The sequence below is a fragment of the Pan paniscus genome, chromosome 14, assembly GCF_029289425.2.
Source record: "Pan paniscus chromosome 14, NHGRI_mPanPan1-v2.0_pri, whole genome shotgun sequence".
In the NCBI taxonomy this organism is placed as follows: domain Eukaryota; kingdom Metazoa; phylum Chordata; class Mammalia; order Primates; family Hominidae; genus Pan; species Pan paniscus.
The window spans coordinates 17,133,976-17,150,936 of record NC_073263.2 but is presented as its reverse complement, the minus strand read 5'-3'; positions in this window follow the sequence as shown (position 1 = coordinate 17,150,936).

Genomic DNA, 16,961 nt, shown 5'->3' with positions numbered 1-16,961 from the left:
ACTGTAGTTTTTGATTGTTTATTTACAGTATATATAACACATATTTGGTGTACTTTTTGATATTTTATGTACAGTATGTAATATATATTTACTGTTATTTTTGATAATTTATTTACAGTATATAAAATGTATTTGGTGTACTTTTAGTTAATATTATGTATACAATATATGAAATATATTTACTGTACATTTTGATATTTTATGTACAGTATAGAAGATATATTTGGTGTCCTTTTGATATTTTATGTAAATTATATAATATATATTTGGTGAAGTTTGTGATATTTTACATAGGGTGTGTAATATATAATTACTGTACTTTTTGATATTTTATTTACCGTATATAATATACATTTGGTGTAATTTTTGATATTTTATGTACAGTATATTAAATATAATTACTGTAGTTTTTGATAGTTTATTTACAGTATATATTACACATATTTGGTGTACTTTTTGATATTTTATGTACAGTATGTAATATATATTTACTGTAATTTTTGATAATTTATTTACAGTATATAAAATGTATTTGGTGTACTTTTAGTTAATATTATATATACAATATATGAAATATATTTACTGTACATTTTGATATTTTATGTACAGAATAGAAGATATATTTGGTGTCCTTTTGATATTTTATGTAAATTATATAATATATATTTGGTGAAGTTTGTGATATTTTACATAGGGTGTGTAATATATATTTACTGTACTTTTTGATATTTAATTTACAGTATATAATATACATTTGGTGTAATTTTTGATATTTTATGTACAGTATATTAAATATAATTACTGTAGTTTTTGATAGTTTATTTACAGTATATATAACACATATTTGGTGTAGTTTTTGATATTTTATGTACAGAATGTAATATATATTTACTGTACTTTTGATATTTTATTTACAGTATATAAAATGTATTTGGTGTACTTCTAGTTAATATTATATGTACAATATATGAAATATATTTACTGTACATTTTGATATTTCATGTTCAGTATATAAGGTATATTTGGTGTCCTTTTGATATTTTATGTAAATTATATAAGATATATTTGGTGTCCTTTTGATATTTTATGTAAATTATATAATATATATTTGTTGTAGTTTGTGATATTTTACATAGGGTGTGTAATATATATTTACTGTACTTTTTGATATTTTATTTACCGTATATAATATACATTTGGTGTAATTTTTGATATTTTATGTACAGTATATTAAATATAATTACTGTAGTTTTTGATAGATTATTTACAGTATATATTACACATATTTGGTGTACTTTTTGATATTTTATGTACAGTATGTAATATATATTTACTGTACTTTTTGATATTTTATTTACAGTATATAAAATGTATTTGGTGTACTTTTAGTTAATATTATATGTACAATATATGAAATATATTTACTGTAGTTTTGATATTTTATGTACAGTATATAAGATATATTTGGTGTCCTTTTGATATTTTATGTAAATTATATGATATATATTTGGTGTAGATTGTGATATTTTACATAGGGTGTGTAATATATATTTACTGTACTTTTTGATATTTTATTTACAGTAAATAATATACATTTGGTTTAATTTTTGATATTTTATGTACAGTATATTAAATATAATTACTGCAGTTTTTGATAGTTTATTTACAGTATACAAAACACTAATTTGGAGTACTTTTTGATATTTTATGTACAGAATGTAATATATATTTACTGTACATTTTGATATTTTATTTACAGTATATAAAATGTATTTGGTGTACTTTTAGTTAATATTATATGTACAATATATGAAATATATTTACTGTACATTTTGATATTTCATGTTCAGTATATAAGATATATTTGGTGTCCTTTTGATATTTTATGTAAATTATATAATATATATTTGGTGTAGTTTGTGATATTTTACATAGGGTGTGTAATATATATTTGCTGTACTTTTTGGTATTTTCTTTACAGTAAATAATATATATTTGGTGTAATTTTTGATATTTTATGTACAGTATATTAAATATAATTAGTGTAGTTTTGATAGTTTATTTACAGTATATATAACACATATTTGGTGTACTTTTTGATATTTTATGGACAGTATGTAATATATATTCACTGTAATTTTTGATATTTTATTTACACTATATAAAATGTATTTCGTGTACTTTTAGTTAATATTATATGTACAATGTATGAAATATATTTACTGTACTTTTGATATTTTATGTACAGTATATAAGATATATTTGGTGTCCTTTTGATATTTTATGTAAATTATATAATATATATTTAGTGTAGATTGTGATATTTTACATAGGGTGTGTAATATATATTTACTGTACTTTTTGATATTTTATTTACAGTAAATATTATACATTTGGTGTAATTTTTGATATTTTATGTACAGTATATTAAATATAATTACTGTAGTTTTTGATTGTTTATTTACAGTATATATACCACATATTTGGTGTACTTTTTGATATTTTATGTACAGTATGTAATATATATTTACTGTAATTTTTGATAATTTATTTACAGTATATAAAATGTATTTGGTGTACTTTTAGTTAATATTATATATACAATATATGAAATATATTTACTGTACATTTTGATATTTTACGTACAGTATAGAAGATATATTTGGTGTCCTTTTGATATTTTATGTAAATTATATAATATATATTTGGTGAAGTTTGTGATATTTTACATAGGGTGTGTAATATATATTTACTGTACTTTTTGATATTTTATTTACAGTATATAATATACATTTGGTGTAATTTTTGATATTTTATGTACAGTATATTAAATATAATTACTGTAGTTTTTGATTGTTTATTTACAGTATATATAACACATATTTGGTGTACTTTTTGATATTTTATGGACAGTATGTAATATATATTCACTGTAATTTTTGATATTTTATTTACACTATATAAAATGTATTTCGTGTACTTTTAGTTAATATTATATGTACAATGTATGAAATATATTTACTGTACCTTTTGATATTTTATGTACAGTATATAAGATATATTTGGTGTCCTTTTGACATTTTATGTAAATTATATAATATATATTTAGTGTAGATTGTGATATTTTACATAGGGTGTGTAATATATATTTACTGTACTTTTTGATATTTTATTTACAGTAAATATTATACATTTGGTGTAATTTTTGATATTTTATGTACAGTATATTAAATATAATTACTGTAGTTTTTGATTGTTTATTTACAGTATATATAACACATATTTGGTGTACTTTTTGATATTTTATGTACAGTATGTAATATATATTTACTGTTATTTTTGATAATTTATTTACAGTATATAAAATGTATTTGGTGTACTTTTAGTTAATATTATGTATACAATATATGAAATATATTTACTGTACATTTTGATATTTTATGTACAGTATAGAAGATATATTTGGTGTCCTTTTGATATTTTATGTAAATTATATAATATATATTTGGTGAAGTTTGTGATATTTTACATAGGGTGTGTAATATATATTTACTGTACTTTTTGATATTTTATTTACCGTATATAATATACATTTGGTGTAATTTTTGATATTTTATGTACAGTATATTAAATATAATTACTGTAGTTTTTGATAGTTTATTTACAGTATATATTACACATATTTGGTGTACTTTTTGATATTTTATGTACAGTATGTAATATATATTTACTGTAATTTTTGATAATTTATTTACAGTATATAAAATGTATTTGGTGTACTTTTAGTTAATATTATATATACAATATATGAAATATATTTACTGTACATTTTGATATTTTATGTACAGAATAGAAGATATATTTGGTGTCCTTTTGATATTTTATGTAAATTATATAATATATATTTGGTGAAGTTTGTGATATTTTACATAGGGTGTGTAATATATATTTACTGTACTTTTTGATATTTAATTTACAGTATATAATATACATTTGGTGTAATTTTTGATATTTTATGTACAGTATATTAAATATAATTACTGTAGTTTTTGATTGTTTATTTACAGTATATATAACACATATTTGGTGTACTTTTTGATATTTTATGGACAGTATGTAATATATATTCACTGTAATTATTGATATTTTATTTACACTATATAAAATGTATTTCGTGTACTTTTAGTTAATATTATATGTACAATGTATGAAATATATTTACTGTACCTTTTGATATTTTATGTACAGTATAGAAGATATATTTGGTGTCCTTTTGATATTTTATGTAAATTATATAATATATATTTGGTGAAGTTTGTGATATTTTACATAGGGTGTGTAATATATATTTACTGTACTTTTTGATATTTTATTTACCGTATATAATATACATTTGGTGTAATTTTTGATATTTTATGTACAGTATATTAAATATAATTACTGTAGTTTTTGATAGTTTATTTACAGTATATATTACACATATTTGGTGTACTTTTTGATATTTTATGTACAGTATGTAATATATATTTACTGTACTTTTTGATATTTTATTTACAGTATATAAAATGTATTTGGTGTACTTTTAGTTAATATTATATGTACAATATATGAAATATATTTACTGTAGTTTTGATATTTTATGTACAGTATATAAGATATATTTGGTGTCCTTTTGATATTTTATGTAAATTATATGATATATATTTGGTGTAGATTGTGATATTTTACATAGGGTGTGTAATATATATTTACTGTACTTTTTGATATTTTATTTACTGTAAATAGTATACATTTGGTTTAATTTTTGATATTTTATGTACAGTATATTAAATATAATTACTGCAGTTTTTGATAGTTTATTTACAGTATATAAAACACTAATTTGGAGTACTTTTTGATATTTTATGTACAGAATGTAATATATATTTACTGTACATTTTGATATTTTATTTACAGTATATAAAATGTATTTGGTGTACTTTTAGTTAATATTACATGTACAAGATATGAAATATATTTACTGTACATTTTGATATTTCATGTTCAGTATATAAGATATATTTGGTGTCCTTTTGATATTTTATGTAAATTATATAATATATATTTGGTGTAGTTTGTGATATTTTACATAGGGTGTGTAATATATATTTACTGTACTTTTTGGTATTTTCTTTACAGTAAATAATATATATTTGGTGTAATTTTTGATATTTTATGTACAGTATATTAAATATAATTAGTGTAGTTTTGATAGTTTATTTACAGTATATATAACACATATTTGGTGTACTTTTTGATATTTTATGTACAGTATGTAATATATATTTACTGTAATTTTTGATAATTTATTTACAGTATATAAAATGTATTTGGTGTACTTTTAGTTAATATTATATATACAATATATGAAATATATTTACTGTACATTTTGATATTTTATGTACAGTATATAAGATATATTTGGTGTCCTTTTGATATTTTATGTAAATTATATAATATATATTTAGTGTAGATTGTGATATTTTACATAGGGTGTGTAATATATATTTACTGTACTTTTTGATATTTTATTTACAGTAAATATTATACATTTGGTGTAATTTTTGATATTTTATGTACAGTATATTAAATATAATTACTGTAGTTTTTGATTGTTTATTTACAGTATATATAACACATATTTGGTGTACTTTTTGATATTTTATGTACAGTATGTAATATATATTTAGTGTAATTTTTGATAATTTATTTACAGTATATAAAATGTATTTGGTGTACTTTTAGTTAATATTATATATACAATATATGAAATATATTTACTGTACATTTTGATATTTTATGTACAGTATAGAAGATATATTTGGTGTCCTTTTGATATTTTATGTAAATTATATAATATATATTTGGTGAAGTTTGTGATATTTTACATAGGGTGTGTAATATATATTTACTGTACTTTTTGATATTTTATTTACAGTATATAATATACATTTGGTGTAATTTTTGATATTTTATGTACAGTATATTAAATATAATTACTGTAGTTTTTGATTGTTTATTTACAGTATATATTACACATATTTGGTGTACTTTTTGATATTTTATGTACAGTATGTAATATATATTTACTGTACTTTTTGATATTTTATTTACAGTATATAAAATGTATTTGGTGTACTTTTAGTTAATATTATATGTACAATATATGAAATATATTTACTGTAGTTTTGATATTTTATGTACAGTATATAAGATTTATTTGGTGTCCTTTTGATATTTTATGTAAATTATATGATATATATTTGGTGTAGATTGTGATATTTTACATAGGGTGTGTAATATATATTTACTGTAATTTTGATATTTTATTTACAGTAAATAATATACATTTGGTTTAATTTTTGATATTTTATGTACAGTATATTAAATATAATTACTGCAGTTTTTGATAGTTTATTTACAGTATATAAAACACAACTTTGGTGTACTTTTTGATATTTTATGTACAGAATGTAATATATATTTACTGTACATTTTGATATTTTATTTACAGTATATAAAATGTATTTGGTGTACTTTTAGTTAATATTATATGTACAATATATGAAATATATTTACTGTACATTTTGATATTTCATGTTCAGTATATAAGATATATTTGGTGTCCTTTTGATATTTTATGTAAATTATATAATATATATTTGGTGTAGTTTGTGATATTTTACATAGGGTGTGTAATATATATTTACTGTACTTTTTGGTATTTTCTTTACAGTAAATAATATATATTTGGTGTAATTTTTGATATTTTATGTACAGTATATTAAATATAATTAGTGTAGTTTTGATAGTTTATTTACAGTATATATAACACATATTTGGTGTACTTTTTGATATTTTATGTACAGTATGCAATATATATTTACTGTAATTTTTGATAATTTATTTACTGTATATAAAATGTATTTGGTGTACTTTTAGTTAATATTATATGTACAATATATGAAATATATTTACTGTATTTTGATATTTTATGTACAGTATATAATATATATTTGGTGTCATTTTGATATTTTATGTATATTATATAATATATATTTGTTGTAGATTGTGATATTTTACATAGGGTGTGTAATATATATTTACTGTACTTTTTGATATTTTATTCACAGTAAATAATATACATTTGGTTTAATTTTTGATATTTTATGTACAGTATATTAAATATAATTACTGCAGTTTTAGATAGTTTATTTACACTATATAAAACACAAATTTGGTGTACTTTTTGATATTTTATGTACAGAATGTAATATATATTTACTGTACTTTTGATATTTTATTTACAGTATATAAAATGTATTTGGTGTACTTTTAGTTAATATTATATGTACAATATATGAAATATATTTCCTGTAGATTTTGATATTTCATGTTCAGTATATAAGATATATTTGGTGTCCTTTTGATATTTTATGTAAATTATATAACATATATTTGGTGTGGTTTGTGACATTTTACATAGGGTGTGTAATATATATTTACTGTACTTTTTGGTATTTTCTGTACAGTAAATAATATATATTTGGTGTAATTTTTGATATTTTATGTACAGTATATTAAATATAATTAGTGTAGTTTTGATAGTTTATTTACAGTATATATAACAGATATTTGGTGTACTTTTTGATATTTTATGTACAATATGTAATATATATTTACTGTAATTTTTGATAATTTATTTACAGTATATAAAATATATTTGGTGTACTTTTAGTTAATATCATATATACAATATATGAAATATATTTACTGTACATTTTGATATTTTATGTACAATATAGAAGATATATTTGGTGTCCTTTTCATATTTTATGTAAATTATATAATATATATTTGGTGAAGTTTGTGATATTTTACATAGGGTGTGTAATATATATTTACTGTACTTTTTGATATTTTATTTACAGTATATATTATACATTTGGTGTAATTTTTGATATTTTATGTACAGTATATTAAATATAATTAATGTAGTTTTTGATAGTTTATTTACAGAATATATTACACATATTTGGTGTACTTTTTGATATTTTATGTACAGTATGTAATTTATATTTACTGTATTTTTGATATTTTATTTACAGTATATAAAATGTATTTGGTGTACTTTTAGTTAATGTTATATGTACAATATAGGAAATATATTTACTGTACATTTTGATATTTTATGTACACTATATAAGATATATTTGGTGTCCTTTTGATATTTTATGTAAATTATATAATATATATTTGGTGTAGATTGTGATATTTTACATAGGGTGTGTAAGATATATTTACTGTACTTTTTGATATTTTATTCACAGTAAATAATATACATTTGGTTTAATTTTTGATATTTTATGTACAGTATATAAAATATAATTACTGCAGTTTTTGATAGTTTATTTACAGTATATAAAACACAAATTTGGTGTACTTTTTGATATTTTATGTACAGAATGTAATATATATTTACTGTACATTTTGATATTTTATTTACAGTATATAAAATGTATTTGGTGTACTTTTAGTTAATATTATATTTACAATATATGAAATATATTTACTGTACATTTTGATATTTCATGTTCAGTATATAAGATATATTTGGTGTCCTTTTGATATTTTATGTAAATTATATAATATATATTTGGTGTAGTTTGTGATATTTTACATAGGGTGTGTAATATATATTTACTGTACTTTTTGGTATTTTCCTGACAGTAAATCATATATATTTGGTGTAATTTTTGATATTTTATGTACAGTATATTAAATATAATTAGTGTAGTTTTGATAGTTTATTTACAGTATATATAACACATATTTGGTGTACTTTTTGATATTTTATGTACAGTATGTAATATATATTTACTGTAATTTTTGATAATTTATTTACAGTATATAAAATGTATTTGGTGTACTTTTAGTTAATAATATATATACAATATATGAAATATATTTACTGTACATTTTGATATTTTATGTACAGTATAGAAGATATATTTGGTGTCCTTTTGATATTTTATGTAAATTATATAATATATATTTGGTGAAGTTTGTGATATTTTACATAGGGTGTGTAATATATATTTACTGTACTTTTTGATATTTTATTTAGCGTATATAATATACATTTGGTGTAATTTTTGATATTTTATGTACAGTATATTAAATATAATTACTGTAGTTTTTGATAGTTTATTTACATTATATATTACACATATTTGGTGTACTTTTTGATATTTTATGTACAGTATCTAATATATACTTACTGTATTTTTGATATTTTATTTACAGTATATAAAATGTATTTGGTGTACTTTTAGTTAATATTATATGTACAATATAGGAAATATATTTACTGTACATTTTGATATTTTATGTACACTATATAAGATATATTTGGTGTCCTTTTGATATTTTATGTAAATTATATAATATATATTTGGTGTAGATTGTGATATTTTACATAGGGTGTGTAAGATGTATTTACTGTACTTTTTGATAATTTATTTACAGTAAATAATATACATTTGGTTTAATTTTTGATATTTTATGTACAGTATATTAAATATAATTACTGCAGTTTTTGATAGTTTATTTACAGTATATAAAACACTAATTTGGAGTACTTTTTGATATTTTATGTACAGAATGTAATATATATTTACTGTACATTTTGATATTTTATTTACAGTATATAAAATGTATTTGGTGTACTTTTAGTTAATATTATATGTACAATCTATGAAATATATTTACTGTACATTTTGATATTTCATGTTCAGTATATAAGATATATTTGGTGTCCTTTTGATATTTTATGTAAATTATATAATATATATTTGGTGTAGTTTGTGATATTTTACATAGGGTGTGTAATATATATTTGCTGTACTTTTTGGTATTTTCTTTACAGTAAATAATATATATTTGGTGTAATATTTGATATTTTATGTACAGTATATTAAATATAATTAGTGTAGTTTTGATAGTTTATTTACATTATATATAACACATATTTGGTGTACTTTTTGATATTTTATGTACAGTATGTAATATATATTCACTGTAATTTTTGATATATTATTTACACTATATAAAATGTATTTCGTGTACTTTTAGTTAATATTATATGTACAATATATGAAATATATTTAGCGTACCTTTTGATATTTTATGTACAGTATATAAGATATATTTGGTGTCCTTTTGATATTTTATGTAAATTATATAATATATATTTAGTGTAGATTGTGATATTTTACATAGGGTGTGTAATATATATTTACTGTACTTTTTGATATTTTATTTACAGTAAATATTATACATTTGGTGTAATTTTTGATATTTTATGTACAGTATATTAAATATAATTACTGTAGTTTTTGATTGTTTATTTACAGTATATATAACACATATTTGGTGTACTTTTTGATATTTTATGTACAGTATGTAATATATATTTACTGTAATTTTTGATAATTTATTTACAGTATATAAAATGTATTTGGTGTACTTTTAGTTAATATTATATTTACAAAATATGAAATATATTTACTGTACATTTTGATATTTTATGTACAGTATAGAAGATATATTTGGTGTCCTTTTGATATTTTATGTAAATTATATAATATATATTTGGTGAAGTTTGTGATATTTTACATAGGGTGTGTAATATATATTTACTGTACTCTTTGATATTTTATTTACAGTATATAATATACATTTGGTGTAATTTTTGATATTTTATGTACAGTATATTAAATATAATTACTGTAGTTTTTGATAGTTTATTTACAGTATATATTACACATATTTGGTGTACTTTTTGATATTTTATGTACAGTATGTAATATATATTTACTGTACATTTTGATATTTTATTTACAGTATATAAAATGTATTTGGTGTACTTTTAGTTTATATTATATGTACAATATATGAAATATATTTACTGTAATTTTGATATTTTTTGTACAGTATATAAGATATATTTGGTGTCCTTTTGTTATTTTATGTAAATTATATAATATATATTTGGTGTAGATTGTGATATTTTACATAGGGTGTGTAAGATATATTTACTGTACTTTTTGATATTTTATTTACAATAAATAATATACATTTGGTGTAATTTTTGATATTTTATGTACAGTATATTAAATATAATTACTGCAGTTTTTGATAGTTTATTTACAGTATATAAAACACAAATTTGGTGTACTTTTTGATATTTTATGTACAGAATGTAATATATATTTACTGTACTTTTGATATTTTATTTACAGTATATAAAATGTATTTGGTGTACTTTTAGTTAATATTATATGTACAATATATGAAATATATTTACTGTACATTTTGATATTTCATGTTCAGTATATAAGATATATTTGGTGTCCTTTTGATATTTTATGTAAATTATATAATATATATTTGGTGTAGTTTGTGATATTTTACATAGGGTGTGTAATATATATTTACTGTACTTTTTGGTATTTTCTTTACAGTAAATAATATATATTTGGTGTAATTTTTGATATTTTATGTACAGTATATTAAATATAATTAGTGTAGTTTTGATAGTTTATTTACATTACATATAACACATATTTGGTGTACTTTTTGATATATTATGTACAGTATGTAATATATATTTACTGTAATTTTTGATAATTTATTTACTGTATATAAAATGTATTTGGTGTACTTTTAGTTAATATTATATGTACAATATATGAAATATATTTACTGTACTTTTTGATATTTTATGTACAGTATAATATATATATTTGGTGTCCTTTTGATATTTTATGTAAATTATATAATATATATTTGGTGTAGATTGTGATATTTTACATAGGGTGTGTAATATATATTTACTGTACTTTTTGATATTTTATTTACAGTAAATAATATACATTTGGTTTAATTTTTGATATTTTATGTACAGTATATTAAGTATAATTACTGCAGTTTTTGATAGTTTATTTACAGTATATAAAACACAAATTTGGTGTACTTTTTGATATTTTATGTACAGAATGTAATATATATTTACTGTACATTTTGATATTTTATTTACAGTATATAAAATGTATTTGGTGTACTTTTAGTTAATATTATATGTACAATATATGAAATATATTTACTGTACATTTTGATATTTCATGTTCAGTATATAAGATATAATTGGTGTCCTTTTGATATTTTATGGAAATTATATAATGTATATTTGGTGTAGTTTGTGATATTTTACATAGGGTGTGTAATATATATTTACTGTACTTTTTGGTATTTTCTTTACAGTAAATAATATATATTTGGTGTAATTTTTGATATTTTATGTACAGTATATTAAATATAATTAGTGTAGTTTTGATAGTTTATTTACAGTATATATAACACATATTTGGTGTACTTTTTGATATTTTATGTACAGTATGTAATATATATTCACTGTAATTTTTGATAATTTATTTACATTATATAAAATGAATTTGGTGTACTTTTAGTTAATATTATATATACAATATATGAAATATATTTACTGTACATTTTGATATTTTATGTACAGTATATAAGATATATTTGGTGTCCTTTTGATATTTTATGTAAATTATATAATATATATTTGGTGAAGATTGTGATATTTTACATAGGGTGTGTAATATATATTTATTGTAATTTTTGATATTTTATTTACAGTATATAATATACATTCGGTGTAATTTTTTATATTTTATGTACAGTATATTTAATATAATTATTGTAGTTTTAATAGTTTATTTACAGTATATATAACACATATTTGGTGTACTTTTTGATATTTTATGTACAGTATGTAATATAGATTTACTGTAATTTTTGATAATTTATTTACAGTATATGAAATGTATTTGGTGTACTTTTAGTTAATATTATATGTACAATATATGTAATATATTTACTGTACTTTTTGATATTTTACATACAGTATATAAGATATATTTGGTGACCTTCCGATATTTTTTGTAAATTATATAATATATATTTGGTGTAAATTTGAATATTTTACATAGGGTGTGTAATATATATTTACTGTATTTTGGATATTTTATTTACACCATATTATGTACATTTGGAGTAATTTTTGATATTTTATGTACAGTATATTGAATATAATTACTGTAGTTTTTAATAGTTTATTTACAGTATATATAACACATATTTAGTGTACTTTTTGATATTTTATGTACAGTATGTAATATATATTTACTGTAATTTTTGATATTTTATTTACAGTATATAAAATGTATTTGGTGTACTTTTAGTTAATATTATATGTACAATATATGAAATATATTTACTGTACTTTTTGATATTTTATGTACAGTATATGAGATATATTTGGTGTCCTTTGATATTTATTGTAAATTATAAAATATATACTTGGTGTAGTTTTTGATATTTTACATAGTGTGTGTCATATATATTCACTGTCCTTTTTGATATTTTATTTACGGTATATAATATACATTTGGTGTGATTTTTGAAATTTTATGTACAGTATATTAAATATAATTACTGTAGTTTTTGATAGTTTACAGTATATATAACACATATTTGGTGTACTTTTTGATATTTTATGTACAGTATGTAATATATATTTACTGTAATTTTTGATATTTTATTTACAGTATATAAAATGTATTTGGTGTACTTTTAGTTAATATTATATGTACAATATATGAAATATATTTACTGTACTTTTTCATATTTTATGTACAGTATATGAGATATATTTGGTGTCCTTTGATATTTATTGTAAATTATAAAATATATACTTGGTGTAGTTTTTGATATTTTACATAGTGTGTGTCATATATATTCACTGTCCTTTTTGATATTTTATTTACGGTATATAATATAGATTTGGTGTGATTTTTGAAATTTTATGTACAGTATATTAAATATAAATACTGTAGTTTTTGATAGTTTACAGTATATATAACACATATTTGGTGTACTTTTTGATATTTTATGTACAGTATGTAATATATATTTACTGTAATTTTTGATATTTTATTTACAGTATATAAAATGTATTTGGTGTACTTTTAGTTAATATTATATGTACAATATATGTAATATATTTACTGTACTTTTTGGTATTTTACATACAGTATATAAGATATATTGGGTGACCTTCCGATATTTTTTGTAAATTATGTAATATATATTTGGTGTAAATTTGGATATTTTACATAGGGTGTGTAATATATATTTACTGTATTTTGGATATTTTATTTACACCATATAATGTACATTTGGAGTAATTTTTGATATTTTATGTACAGTATATTGAATATAATTACTGTAGTTTTTAATAGTTTATTTACAGTATATATAACACATATTTGGTGTACTTTTTGATATTTTATGTATAGTATGTAATATATATTTACTGTAATTTTTGATATTTTATTTACAGTATATAAAATGTATTTGGTGTACTTTTAGTTAATATTATATGTACAATATATGAAATATATTTACTGTACTTTTTGATATTTTATGTACAGTATATGAGATATACTTGGTGTCCTTTGATATTTATTGTATATTATAAAATATATACTTGGTGTAGTTTTTGATATTTTACATAGTGTGTGTCATATATATTCACTGTCCTTTTTGATATTTTATTTACGGTATATAATATACATTTGGTGTGATTTTTGAAATTTTATGTACAGTATATTAAATAGAATTACTGTAGTTTTTGATAGTTTACAGTATATATAACACATATTTGGTGTACTTTTTGATATTTTATGTACAGTATGTAATATATATTTACTGTAATTTTTGATATTTTATTTACAGTATATAAAATGTATTTGTTGTACTTTTAGTTAATATTATATGTACAATATATGAAATATATGTACTGTACTTTTTGATATTTTATGTACAGTATATGAGATATATTTGGTGTCCTTTGATATTTATTGTAAATTATAAAATATATACTTGGTGTAGTTTTTGATATTTTACATAGTGTGTGTCATATATATTCACTGTCCTTCTTGATATTTTATTTACGGTATATAATATACATTTGGTGTGATTTTTGAAATTTTATGTACAGTATATTAAATAGAATTACTGTAGTTTTTGATAGTTTACAGTATATATAACACATATTTGGTGTACTTTTTGATATTTTATGTACAGTATGTAATATATATTTACTGTAATTTTTGATATTTTATTTACAGAATATAAAATGTATTTGGTGTACTTTTAGTTAATATTATATGTACAATATATGTAATATATTTACTGTACTTTTTGATATTTTACATACAGTATATAAGATATATTTGGTGACCTTCCGATATTTTTTGTAAATTATATAATATATATTTGGTGTAAATTTGGATATTTTACATAGGGTGTGTAATATATATTTACTGTATTTTGGATATTTTATTTACACCATATAATGTACATTTGGAGTAATTTTTGATATTTTATGTACAGTATATTGAATATAATTACTGTAGTTTTTAATAGTTTATTTACAGTCTATATAACACATATTTGGTGTACTTTTTGATATTTTATGTACAGTATGTAATATATATTGACTGTAATTTTTGATATTTTATTTACAGTATATAAAATGTATTTGGTGTACTTTTAGTTAATATTATATGTACAATATATGAAATATATTTACTGTACTTTTTGATATTTTATGTACAGTATATGAGATATATTTGGTGTCCTTTGAAATTTATTGTAAATTATAAAATATATACTTGGTGTAGTTTTTGATATTTTACATAGTGTGTGTCATATATATTCACTGTCCTTTTTGATATTTTATTTACGGTATATAATATACATTTGGTGTGATTTTTGAAATTTTATGTACAGTATATTAAATATAATTACTGTACTTTTTGATAGTTTACAGTATATATAACACATATTTGGTGTACTTTTTGATATTTTATGTACAGTATGTAATATATATTTACTGTAAATTTGATATTTTATTTACAGTATATAAAATGTATTTGGTGTACTTTTAGTTAATATTATATGTACAATATATGAAATATATTTACTGTACTTTTTGATATTTTATGTACAGTATATGAGATATATTTGGTGTCCTTTGATATTTATTGTAAATTATAAAATATATACTTGGTGTAGTTTTTGATATTTTACATAGTGTGTGTCATATATATTCACTGTCCTTTTTGATATTTTATTTACGGTATATAATATACATTTGGTGTGATTTTTGAAATTTTATGTACAGTATATTAAATATAATTACTGTAGTTTTTGATAGTTTACAGTATATATAACACATATTTGGTGTACTTTTTGATATTTTATGTACAGTATGTAATATATATTTACTGAAATTTTTGATATTTTATTTACAGTATATAAAATGTATTTGGTGTACTTTTAGTTAATATTATATGTACAATATATGGAATATATTTACTGTACTTTTTGATATTTTACCTACAGTATATAAGATATATTTGGTGACCTTCCGATATTTTTTGTAAATTATATAATATATCTTTGGTGTAAATTTGGATATTTTACATAGGGTGTGTAATATATATTTACTGTATTTTGGATATTTTCTTTACACCATATAATGTACATTTGGAGTAATTTTTGATATTTTATGTACAGTATATTGAATATAATTACTGTAGTTTTTAATAGTTTATTTACAGTATATATAACACATATTTGGTGTACTTTTTGATATTTTATGTATAGTATGTAATATATATTTACTGTAATTTTTGATATTTTATTTACAGTATATAACATGTATTTGGTGTACTTTTAGTTAATATTATATGTACAATATATGAAAT